At 55.4% G+C, this 12,702-nt stretch overlaps 1 protein-coding gene across 12 annotated transcripts in view; it reads left to right on the top strand.

Moving 5' to 3' along the window:
- The window catches only part of EPB41L1 (erythrocyte membrane protein band 4.1 like 1), a 110,323-nt gene that overhangs the window by 41,442 nt on the left and 56,179 nt on the right, over positions 1-12,702 (top strand). The window contains exon 1 of one of the 12 annotated variants that reach the window (XM_058679413.1): positions 8,939-9,215. The exons of the other annotated variants lie outside the window; for them this stretch is intronic. The gene's annotated coding sequence lies outside the window, so the exon portion shown is untranslated. Of the gene's footprint in view, positions 1-8,938; positions 9,216-12,702 lie in introns of those variants that run through there. 12 annotated transcript variants of the gene reach the window in all.

Below are 12,702 nucleotides of genomic sequence, written 5' to 3'. Positions count from 1 at the left end.
GAATATTGGGCTCGGCAGCGTGGCCTAGTGGCTAAGGTCCTCGCCTTGATCCCATATGGCCGCTGGTTCTGATCCCGGCGGCTCCACTTCCTCTCTGTCTCTCCTCCTCTCAGTATATCTGACTTTGTAATGGAAATAAAATAAATCTTTAAAAAAAAAAAAAAACAAAATACAGAATATTGACAAATGCAGCTGATCTTTTAAAAGGTCTTACTTATTTATTTGAAAGTCAGAGATTTTTATCTCCCAGATGGCAACAATGACTTGGATTGGGTCAGGCTGAAGCCAGGAGCCTAGAACTCTATCCAGGCCACCCACATGGGTTCAGGGGCTTCTGCTGCTTGCCCAGGCACACTAGCAGAAAGTTGGATTGGGATTGGAGGAGTTGGGACTTGAACCAGCCTGACAATCATACGGGATGTTGGCATTGCAGGCGTAAGTTTAACCTGTGACACCACAGTGCCAGCCCTGCAACTGCTTTTTAGTGGGTGACTAGAGACCCATTGGCCCCAGGTTTCCTAAGCAGACATCCACGGACCCAGGGTGATCTACGCACAACTTTGTGAGGGTCCCATATGCCTGAAATGATGGATGCACATGTACACATCTCCATGTGAAGTGTGTCGTGGCACATGCCCACCTGCATTTTTTTGTTTTGTTTGTCTGCCTTTTTATTGCATTTTCAAGGGAAACTGTGACCCATAAAATGTTAAGAACTGCTGTAGCCCAACTTGTTCACCTTGCTGGTGAGGAAATCAGATCCAGAGAGGAAAATAACTGCCCCAAATCCCATAGCCCCAGTTGGAATTCAGGCTTCTTGGGCCCACACCCTCTCCTTCCCAGACCACTGTCCTCTCCTGGATGGTTCTCGTATTGGGATCCTGTGCTGCAGCTCCACTTCCCACCCAGCTCCCTGCTTGTGGCCTGGGAAAGCAGTCGAGGACTGTTCAAAGTCTTAGGACCCTGCACCTGCGTGAAGACCTGGAAGAGACTCCTGGCTCCTGGCTTGGATGGACTCAGCTCGGTGAATCAGCGAACGGAAGATCTTCCTCTCAGTCTCTCCTTCCTGTATATCTGACTTGCCAATAAAAATAGATAAGTCTTTTAAAATAAATAAATACATACATACATTTTGAAAGAAAACCAGGGGAGAAGTCCAAGTGCCACTGGAGTTGCAGGGAATTGACCCGTGAGGATCAGGAACAGCAACAGCCACTGAACCTCACACTAAGCACAGTGCTCTTCCGAAGTGCATCCTTGGATTACTTCCTTTGCCATAAGCACAGAGGGAGAATTTAGGGAAGCTGACACACAGACAGCCAGGCCAGATCCTCTGAGGCTCAGTGCAAAGCTTCCTGGGTAGGTCTTGGACCTAAACATGAGGGAGAACCACAGTGAGGCTGGCAACTGCATGCGTTGCTGCTCCAGGGACCTGGGTTCTGGTGGAGTAGCCGGGGGTGGGGTGGAGGGGCTGTGGGTGGCACTGTCCCAAGGATCACACTCTGAGAACCAGCCCTCTGCTTACAGAGAGGAAGAGCCGAGTGGAGTAGAGAGAAGGGGGTCGCTGAGCTCACTTGCCCTGCCCTGCTTGCAGACCACTCCCTCTTCCTCTCATGTTACCTACTCTCCACTGAAGATGCAAGAGCCTTCCTGCAGCCCAGCTCCAGTATCAGGCCCCTGGTCCCCTGTTGTTGTCAACCACTGCTGTCATCAGAGCTCCCTGCAATGATAAAGCGTCCTGAAGGCACTGTCCACTAGGGCAGCCACTGACCGTACATGGCTATGATTGCTTTGTACCCCATTCTCTTTAAGTTTAAAAGCATCACACGTGGTCAGTTCCTAGACAGTGCAGGAAGGCATCTGCCATGTGGTCAGGGTTCGCTCTACCTTTCCAGCCTTAGCCTCAACCCTCAGCATGCCACCCTGAAGGCCACTGACTGGCACAGCCTACCTCCCAGTTCCTGGGTCTTCTCAGTCCATGTGGCCTTCTTCCACGCCACCACCTCCTCCATCTGGGTTCTGTTTTAGCTCTGCCATTCATGCTCAACCCTAATGCCCCCCTTCTCCAAATTCCTCTCTCCTGTAATCTGTTCCCCCCCACCCCGAACTGCCAACCACCTGCCCCGCACCTTACAGCCTGTGCTCCCTCTGTGGTCCACAGCAGTGACCAATGTCCATGTTCTCCTCCTTTGATTATAAGGTGTGTCAGTGGTTGTGGCTGTTTTCTGTAGTGAATTGCTGCTTCCTTTCAGAGGTCCCTCTAGGTGCATGAACCCCTCAAGCCCTTCGACTGGGAAACCCTTTCCACAGAGCTATGTGATGTCTGTCTCTTCCACTGAGCTCCCTTGAGGGCCTGACTCATGCCCAGGGAACCAGTGATGCCAACGGTTATTTTGGGCAGTGAGAGAAAAGCCACCACCGAGGGCCCAGTTGGCGAGGGGAGTCCAGCAGCAGCCGCCTAAGCAGAAGGCTGTGTTTGCACATACGGATGGCATCTCTGCCCAGGCTGGCCTCGTGCATGAGAGGATGGCAGCATTTGGATGTTGCTGCCTGGCTCCTTTGTGAGGTTGGGGATAGACTGGTGATGCAGTGACTGGCCCAGCTGTCTGCCTCCTGCAGATGCGTGCATGACAGAGGGTGCAAAGACCCGCAAAGCAGTACCTGCCTCTGGCAGGGTGTGTTGGCTGGGCGGTACCTGGGCCAGGCCTGGGAGCACCAGCAACTCTTTGCTGATCTGAGCTGAGCCTGGCGGAGTAGGGAGGGTGGTTGGTGAAGCCTCCAGATCATCCTGTAAAAATAGGAAGGTGGTTGGAAAAAAAAAAAAATCACATCCCTGCTAATGCACTTGAAAGGCAGAACATGATTGGCTCAGGTGACTGGCTCCTGAGGGGGGAGGCTCTCAGGGAGTTCCTGGCTTAGGTGACTTTGGCCTGACCCAGCCCTGACTACAGCGGCCATTTGGGGAATGAACCAGCAGACTGATGATTCATTCTCTCTCCTCTCTCTCTCTCTGTTGCTCTACCAAGCACATAAATGCATAGACTTTATAAATAGGCTTATAACGTGTGTAGCTATCTTCCTAACAGGAACTAAGCTTGTCAGTATCTCCACGGTAAATTCGTGTTCAGCCAAATGTATGTAGGATTAGTGATGGCACAGACAGGGCCTCCAGAGCCAGGGAGGCCTGGGGCTGAATCTCGGCTTCCCTACGCACTCAAGTGTGACCTTGGAATAAGGACTTCACTTCAGTCTCATCCCTGTTCAGGCCCAAATTATTTATCTGCCTTGATTTATGGGGATCTGAAACTGTAGACGAATTGCTGGGCCGAGCATCAGTGACAGTGTGTTGTGGGGACTCAGATGTTCTCTTGTCGGTCATCCTGCAGCCTGTGCCAACACCCAGCACCCCAGACTCCCAGTGTTTCTCCAGCCTGTGTGTTGTATTCTCCAAAATCCCCTCGGAGTGCAAAGGGGCCATGGTGCTGTGATGGGGCAGACCTCTGCTGACACCCCAGACGCCTGATCTGGTAGGCTGGGAGCCTGACTGTACTGCTGGGAATGGGGCCAGCATGTAAGTTCCCAGACCTCCTGGTTGAGGGGGTGGGGACTGATTTCCTAGGGATGGCTGGTAGCTTGTGGCCAACCAAGGTAGAGTCTGGGGTCCCAGAATCCAACCCATGGAGTGTTCCTGCATCCTGGATAAATGCCTCATTCCTCCTGGTACCCAATATCCCGATTGTGAGAGTGCTGACACGACCCGCGGGATGTACACCATGAAGCTAGGCCCTCTTGGGTGAAGGATGCCTGGTGGCCTTACCCTAAATGTTCACAGGAACCAGGACTCCAGGGCAGGGAAAAGCTAAGAGGTTAGGGATAGCCAGAGGGGACAGCTGGGGAAGGGCTTCCTGATGGACAGGAGAAGGGGACCTCAGGCGGAAGAGCTGGCAGGATAGAAGCAGGTGGGCTGGGCAGAGGCCTGTGTGTCTGACAGAGCATGTCCCGTGGCTTCTAAGGAGGCTCAAAAGCCATGTGGAACCAGGCTGGGGAAGGTGCTGAGAGTCAGGCTGAGGCTGCTGAATTGCTTCATCTAGGAACGCCCTCCCCCACAGGTCCTTCCATCAGGAAGTAGAGTGGGTCCAGTTGCTGTGAGAGGAGAAGACCAGTATCACTCCAGCCAATGCTGGCCACCAGCTTCCCAAAGTGCCAGAGTGGCTGTAAGGCCCTCTGTAGTGTCCAGACCTGCCCAGGGCCTGGCAGGGGAGGCACTCAGGCAAGGTTCTGGGGTTTGAAAAGAGAGCAACCTTGATGGAGAAGGCAGATAGCCACATGCCTTTTTGAGCCCAAAATCCAGAAGGATGAAACTGGCTGGGGGAGGGGGCGGGTTTCAGGAGGAGTGGCAACCTGGAGGCTGGGTGGGCTTGGGGAGGCTGGGGTACCCTGTGGAGATTCCCCAGATGTAGAGAAGGGAGCGCTAAGCATGCCAATCCCCACAGTAAGACTTCTGTGGGCATTTTCTCCTGTCATCCTCCTAGCAGTGCTAGGAAGTGGTGCTGCTGGTGTTGTACAGAGGGCAATATGAAGGCTCAGAGAGGTTAGGGCCTTGCCCGAGGTCCCAAAGCTCTTATAGAAATGGACGCCCCAGCCTCTGCTCCAGTCCACTTCGCGGAAGTCACCACTGCTGCCGGGGGCAGGGCCCTCAAGGTCACTGTGCAAGGTCGGCCAGGAGTTGGCTACCTTGTGACCCCACTGATTGGCTCCCAAGCCTTGTCTTCATCCCATGCTAGAAAGGCCCTTGTGCAGGAGTTTGTGGTCCCTATGGCCTGGGTGGGGGATTTCTGGGGAGGTGAGGGGATTTTATGGAGAGGGTAGGAGGCACAGAGAGGACAGATCTCTGCCAGCTGGGCACTGCCGCCTGCCCGCCCTGCCTATTCCCTCCACCCAGACACAGCCATCCCACAGTGCCTTCTGGAAAGTTCGGTTCTGGCCACATCCTCCCTCCAGCCCAGTTCTCAGTACTGCCAGGCCTTGCTGCCCTCTGGGCAGAGCCAGAGGCCCTACTGTTCGCTTGCCCTGGAATGCCCTCTTTCCCTCAACTTTGACTGTAACCTAGTCCCACTATCCCCTCCCCTGGGAAGTCCCGTGGGCTGAATGAGGAACTCAGGACATTTAAACTTGTGCTGACCAATAGAAAGACTGTTAGCCACACAGGTAGTTTTAGCTTTTCCAGTGGCTGTATTAAAAAAAAAAAATTCAACACATGAAATTGTCCTAGCGATATATGTCTTTAACCCATATGTGATCATTTCCATATCAAAAATGATCAATGATCATTCTTTAAAATCTAGTGCATGTTTTATACTTAGCACATATCGATTTGCACAAGTCACATTTTATATGCTTAATAGCCACATGTGGCTCTTGGTTACTACATGGGCCAGCATGGCCCTGGAGGCTGGAACACGTTTAGAAGGGTTGAAGTTCAGTCTTGGGCTGTAGACAGACCTGGCCTTTACATCCCGGCCCTGCCATTTGTTAGCTAGGCATACATTTACTTATTTATTTATTTTTGTTTGTTTGTTTTTATTTGCAAGGCAGATTTACTTAGAGAAGGAGATAGAGAAAAATCTTCCATTCATTGGTTCAATCCCCAAATGCCTGCAACAGCTAGAACTGGGCTGGTCCAAAGTCAGGAGCCTGGAACTTCCTCCAGGTCTTCACGGGGATAAGATACAGGGACCCAAGGAATTGGGCCATCTTCTGCTGCTCTTCTGGGCACATTAGCAGGGAGCTGGATAGGAAGTAGAGCAGCCAGGATTCAATCTGGTGCCCATATGAGATGCCAGCATTGCAGCTGGAGGCTCAATCCCTCCCCCACTGGACGGAGTGTAGATTTCAGTCAACACTAGTATCTTCCTTCCATCTTCCCTCAGCTTCGCTCAGAGGAGCGTCTCTGCTTGCTGAGTGAGAGATCCAGGATTTGGGCTGGGAGTCCTTCTTACCCACCCACCCACCTGCCTGCTCAGGAGTTCAGAGGCCACTGACTCCCAGTTGGGGCACCTGCTGAGTGGCTGCTTTGCATGGGGTCCTGGTATTCTGCTTTGAAAGATCGAAATGAAGGCAAGGAGCCCTATCCCTGCCCCCACACCCACCCTCCACCCCGTGAGGCCCTGGGGGCCTGTGGCTGACGCTGGGTGCTTTTCCTGGCAGCCAGTGGAGCAAGCCACGTCCATCCTCCCAGCCTTCCTGTAGCCCGGACTTTTGCACCTTTAGCTTCCCTCCAGTTAAAATTTAAAAGGAAAGAATGTCTCCTGTTTCCTTAGGCAGAGCCGAGGAGGGGGATGGGGGGAGTCCTGCCATTTTTCTTTGCCCGGCTTTGTTAGACCATGCCCTTCTGTGGTGAGGGACAGAGGAGGGACCAGGAGAGACGCTCTTATTTTATAGTGAGAAAACTGAGGTTTGGAGAAGTCTCAGAAGTGACAGAGCCAGGACTGGAAGTCAGATACTCCACTGAGCCCCTACTCCATCAGGTTATCTCCCCTTCCTTACCGGGGCCCCTTGGTATTTCTCCCCAGAGGGCTTTCCTAAGACTTAAGCCTGGGTTCACTCTGGTCCCAGCACCTCAGTCTCCCGGCCTGGGGAATGACAGCAGCCAGGAACAGGGGTCATGATTACAGCTGATATCTGTAGGGGCCACAAGCTCATCAGATCCACCCAATCCTTGCCCAATTCCTCCATCTTGGTCACTGCCAGGTGTAGTGAGAAGTTTCTGGGCCTCAGCCTGCCTGTTTGATGGGGAAAGAGGATGAAATGATCCCCTCAAGACACACAAAGATATTAAGTCTTGCATGTAGTTAAAAGTGCTGATAGAAATGTTCGACAGTAATAGCAACAGCAACATATACTAGAGAGCCTACCAGGAGAAGACCAGTTTTGTGTGTGGACCCACTGACCTGAAGCGAACAGGCGGGGAGGGGAGCTTTTGGCTATTGCTCCAGAACCATGTCTGGGAACATCCTGCCTTCGGCTTGGAACATAGCCTGGATTCTCCTGGGAAAGTAAGAGGCTCCATCTGGTTAGGGAGGGTGGGAAAGTGGCCCTGCCCCAGGGGAGGTGTCGGGCAGGCTCCCGCCTGGGGGGAGGAAATGGAAGGGGAGCACACCCCGCCCAGAGCCGAGAGTTGAACTAGGAGGTCCTGGAAGGACTTGGCCATGCCTGCCCGCAGGAGCCCGTGGGTGGGAGGCCCTTGAGCAACCACAGGAGGCTGAGAATTTATTTAGGAGCCAAAAAGATCTAAGGCCAGCAGGCAAGAATCCCTCAGCAGATGTGCACAGAACAGGAAGCTCTCTGTCCATCGGCTGCAACTCCTAAGTGTCCCGGATTCTTCTGTTCTTGCCTTTGTGCTGCACTCAACACGGCACCCTGCAAAGCACAGTGTCTGGCCTGGTGCCACACCCCTGGGGGCCTGTGTGGGACCCCTGAGGACTTCCTGGGGGGATCGTGGGTGGGGATCTGCAAGGACTTTGTGGTCAAGCAGGACTCTGACCTTCCTTGGGCTGGGCTGGGCTGGTCCGTCTGTCTTGGAGTTTACATTTTCTAGAACTAGGAGAATATGGCTTCTTTCTGCTCTTGGCTTTTCAGCCAACTCCCATGCCAGGGACCATGAAGACACCAAAAGTTATGTCTTGGGAAACCTGGGGAAGGAGTGGAAGGCTTGATGGAGTCTTGGCTTGATGGAGCCAAGAGACAGGATTGCTTTTGTGGGTCCAGCCAAAGCACACTTCTGTAGGGGCCCCTAGTGTGGGTATGAAGACCTAAGGTGGAAGGGCACCTCAGGGAGCAGCCACCATGGGAGAGAGCATAAGCAAGAGTAAGTTGCCAGTTTTGGGGGTAAGAAGCAAGCACATGGGCACATGCCCTGGAATACCCTCTTTTCCTCAACCGGAAAGAAGGTACATGGGGGCACATGGGGGCACCATGGCTTGGCTTCCCTTGGCCTCCGTGGTTCAGGACACAGTGACCAGCAGCAGGTGGGCACTCAAGAACCATCTGATGTGTGTTCCTGGAGCCCACCCCTGGGAGCATAAAATTTTGACTACAATGTGGGGGACCAGCCTGTCCCCAGGCCTTCCTCCTGAACTGGGTCCTGGGAGGGAACACCCAACACTTTTCTTTCAATACTCACAAACTGAAGCCTAGAACAGCAGTGCCACTTGCCCAAGGTACTCCTTAGCCAGTGGACAGAAACCCTGGCCCTCTGCTTCCCAGAGTCCTCTGCCCTTGGAGGTCTGGCCTGTGGCCTCAGTGAGGGTGAACAGCGCTGGGGGAGGGGAAGAGCATAACTTAACTTGGTTTTGAGCCATGACCTCTGTCATAGGTCTCTGAGCCATTTCCCCCACCCCCACCTTCCAGGAGCCAGGGTGCACATGGGGAGTAAGCCTGTCTAGGGTGCTAGTAGGTTCCTGGGCTGTTATATGTGGTGGCACCCTATCAGGGTGCTAATACTCACAGGAGCTAATGTGCACAGGCACAGCCTCGAGGGAGGCAAGGAGGATTGCAGGGAGACCGCCTTCCCCATGGGGAGCCACAGCAGAGTCCCAGCAGCTCCCGCCTCGCCTCATGCTGTGCTGCAGGGGAGGTGAGGGGGTTCGGCCCGGTGGGATGGGAGGCCTCCTGAGGCTGAGTCACTCTTTCTGAGTCAGGCATCCCACCCTCTCCCTCCCTTCCCACCCCCCAATCTGCGCTGCTGAGCCCCAACCTCCCCAGGGGTTGACCGCAGTGGCTAGGGCTGGAGACCGGGTAGCCAGTCGCCTCCCTGCCGCCCAGTCCCGCAATAACCCGGCCAGGGGAAAGGAGGGGGCCCCCAGGTCCCGGGAGAGGGAGGGAAAGAGGCAGGCGGGGGCAGGGGCAGGGCCACAGCAAGCCGAGAGCCGGGAGGCAGGCGCGAGCGGCCGCCCCTGGGCTGGGCGCGGGGGCCGGCGGGGTGGGGGCGGGCGTGCGTCGGGCGCCAGGCCCGGGGCTGTGGGCACGGTGCCCAGCCCCCGGCGCACGCCGAGCTGCCGCCGCCGCCGCCGCCGCTGCAGTCGGCATCCATCAGCGGCGGGGGTGTCGCGAAGAGGCAGCTCCGCAGAGCCCGCCCCGCCCCGCGGCCTGCCGCCGGAGCCGCCGAGGGGCTGACCCTCGCCCAGGTTATCCGAGATGGGGACCCTTGGGCCCAGGTAGGCACGTGGGGTCTGGGGGCGGGGTGGGGGGCGCCAGAGCCAGGAGGAGGTGATGGAGGATCGCTGCATCTTAGGCCCGCGTGTAGCCCTGGGGGAGGAGCGGAGGAGGAAATGGGAATTGAGTTTGCCGGGCTGTGGATCCCCGGCCAGGGTGGGGAAGGCCCCTGCAGCTTTCCCACCTCTGACACCTCCCCTAGGCCTGGGGAAGGAAACCCAGGGCCATTGGGCTCCTGCCTGCTGTGAGCTAAGTAGGCTGCTGATCCTCTGAGGCTACTGGTGCTGGCCCTTGGAGGCCCAGGGCTCTGGAGAGCTCTAGTGCAGGCTGCAGGACCATCCTTCAGGAGCAGGTCGGGCATGCTGGGGAGGGGGGCTCCTGACCCAGCTTTCACCTTCTGATGACAGACCCATTTCCACCCTGAGCTGGCTTCCCGTCCCACCTTCCTTTCTTGCTGGGGCCCTGGAGCTGTGGTCCGGAGCTGCCTCCACTGATGAGAGGAGAGGACTTGTGTCTCTCAGTTGTATGTGGCAGCTTGGGGAAGCTCAGGAAACACCAGTCTGGGATTGGGGGAGCAGGCAGGAAAGACCAAGGGGCTGAAGTGCACCCCTGCCCCCTAACCCTGGCACTTATTGGGTACCACTTCCCGGCAAAGCTCTGTGGCCCGCAGCAGTCCACAGGGACCTTGAGGTGCTGGGCAAGGACTAGGGAGGAATTGTGGGCTCGCTAATGTGTCTCTGAGCTGTCAGCCATGGTCCTTGCTTTCTGCTGTACTCAGAGGAAGGACGCGTTGCGGCGGAGAGCACACTGCTGCACCTTGCACCTTCTCTCCGGCATCCGCACACCACCCCCTCTGCACCCGAGGGTGAGAATGGAAGAGGGCTGGGTGCAGGGCTCTGTGTGGGTGCACCTGTGGCACCCCCTTGCCACAGCACTCAGAGTCTTGCACAATTAGTGGCCCTTGGGCCAGGTCGAGAGGTTGGGACCTGGACACTGCTCCTCTCAGCAGCTCGTGGGAGCCAGGGAGCTGCTGGTCCTGAGCTGGGATGTAGGGAATAAAAGTGGCTGTGAGCTGCATGCCTGCCGTGCCTCCAGATGGAGCCTGCGGCAGAGTCAGCCTGTGCCAGGCTCCTCTCTGAGTGCCGTGGCCCAGTGAAGCTTTGCCAGCCTGGCGCAGGGACGAAGCTGACTCGTGCGGGCCAGCCTGAGGTCATGCCTGCCCAGTAACCTGTGCAGAGCAAAGCCCTTGGAATCCTGGACGCCACAAGGCAGCCCTGGGGGACATCAGTACAGGGGATGTTGTTCCAATGAAAACCCTGAGCGGGCCCTTGGAAGGTCCCTTGGAAGCTGCTTGGAAGGTCCCTTCTGAGTTCTCTGTGAGATCAGGGCTGAGTCCCATAGGACTTAGCAAATATCAGAAGACACATTGAGGCCTGGAGGGGAAGAACAACTCATCCAAGGTCACACGACGGCTGAGTGGAGAGCCAGCACCGAGGTGCTAAGGTTGTCTACCACCCGGTCCGAGGTTCTCACAGCCCGGACACCTGCTTTCCTGCCACTGTGGCCGTGCCATGCTCAGTTCTTGCCAGGGACTGGTGGTTATGGCCTGGAGCCTGAGGCTACCTTAAGAAGGGCCTTACTAAGGCCTCTTGTCCCCTTGAGAGAAAGAGGAGAGGCCAGGGCCAAGAGAAAGGGTGGCTAGCAGTCCCGGACTCTCTTGGGAACGGGGAACGTCCCAGGGATGTTCTGGGCCTGAGCCTGGGGGCAGCAGCCAGGCTCTCCTGACTGTGCAGGCTGAAAAGAGACAGATCATTCTTGGCTTCAGCCTGGACACATGGTGAGCCCCTTTGTGGACTCTTTTGGCCTATCCACTAAGAGGGGAGGATGATAATCTCCACCTGGAGTAATACTGACAGCAAGACAGAGTGATGCATTTATTGAGTCCTTACTGTATTCCATGTACTGTGATAAGTCCTTGGAACCATCTCCCAGCAGCCCTTCCAGATGAATGCTGCTGCTACCCACTCGTTGCAAGTCAGAGACAGGTCACATCACCTCCCTGGGGCTCTGTAGTGGGACAGGGGCATTGTCTGGCTCCAGGGCTCAGTGCTGTACCATGACGTCAGTAGCTAGGGCACCGGGCTGGTGTCACGTGGAGCCAGGTGATGAACTTGGCTAGCAGGACTACCAAGTGCAGAAGTCTGTGTGTTGAGTCTGGCGAGGCAAGGGTGGTCCAGTGGCCTGAACGTCACTGCGGCTGTCTACAAGAGGGGCGGAGTGATGCTGGTGACAAATCAGCTCTGGCTGTCTGCTTCCTAGCCGAACTCCCTGTCCCCGCTGGTGAACAGGGAAGATTGGCAGGTCTGGTCATTTGTCCTTGTCCCATTTGAGCTCATGTGACCAGCAAACACTGATGGGCATGCCATGGTAGGTGCCAGCGCCACAGGGTGCAGCTAGGACTGCGGAAAGAGAAGCCCTGTCAGCAGGGACCTGCGCCCAGGCTGACAGGGTGGGGGTGGGAGTAGGCTGAGCAGCTTCCTTTGTTGGCTAGAGGCTAAGGAGTAAGAATAGGAGCAGCTACCAGTTACTGAGCATGTATCCCATGCCAGGCGCCATATTAAAGACTTCCACACAGCCTTCCTGTGGTCTTCACCAGACTGCATGTCACCAGTCCAGTGGACCTTCGTGTCTGTGAGTTCTACCCCAGGCTATGGGTCCAACTCCACGACTATGGGCCAACAAGTTACAGTTAGGGGTGGGACTGCATCTGTGCCGAACCTGTAGACTTTTGTCCTTGTTGTTACTCCTCAAACAATACAGCGTCTCAACTGTCCACACAGCACTCATGTTGCAGCAGGTATTCTGTGTGATCTGGAGAGGATGTGAAGACTATGGGCAGATGGGCAAGCAGGACGTCTTTTTATTTGGGGACTTGGGCATCTGAGCATCTTGATGTTGCAGGGGACTCTTGCACCCATTTTACAGATTAAGCAGACTGAAGCTGTCTGAAGGAAAAGTGATTTTTCAAGATCACCCAGGTAGTGTGGGTCTGAGCCGGGTTCCTGGTACTCATCTGATGTTGTTCCTGCAACGTGTCGGGGATTGTACTGAGTTTTGTCCAGTTTTGGAACCAATCACTTGATCCAGTGTGTCTGGCCAGGGAACCATGGCATGACACAGGGGCAGAAGGCATTCTTGCACCTGCTAAAGTTGGATTCCAACCTGGTTGCTCAGGGAATTCTTCAAATAAGGAAGGGCTTTTGAGTTGGACACTGATGGCCAAGGTGGATCTTGGTGGTTGTGGAGGGAAGGGGGGGTACCTTTCCCAGGTCTGAGGGGAATAAAATAGGCATGTCTTAGAAGTAGAGTGGTGATGGGGTGAAGGGAGTGAGTGGGGAGGTGACTCAGGAAGTTAGTTCTTGTGGACCTAGAGTCCACTAGACCTGGGCCCTAGTGTTAGCACTGCCATGTAAGAGCCACATGGCCACG

The sequence above is a fragment of the Ochotona princeps genome, chromosome 22, assembly GCF_030435755.1.
Source record: "Ochotona princeps isolate mOchPri1 chromosome 22, mOchPri1.hap1, whole genome shotgun sequence".
NCBI classification, from domain to species: Eukaryota; Metazoa; Chordata; class Mammalia; order Lagomorpha; family Ochotonidae; genus Ochotona; species Ochotona princeps.
This window is presented reverse-complemented; position numbering and strand designations above follow the sequence as displayed.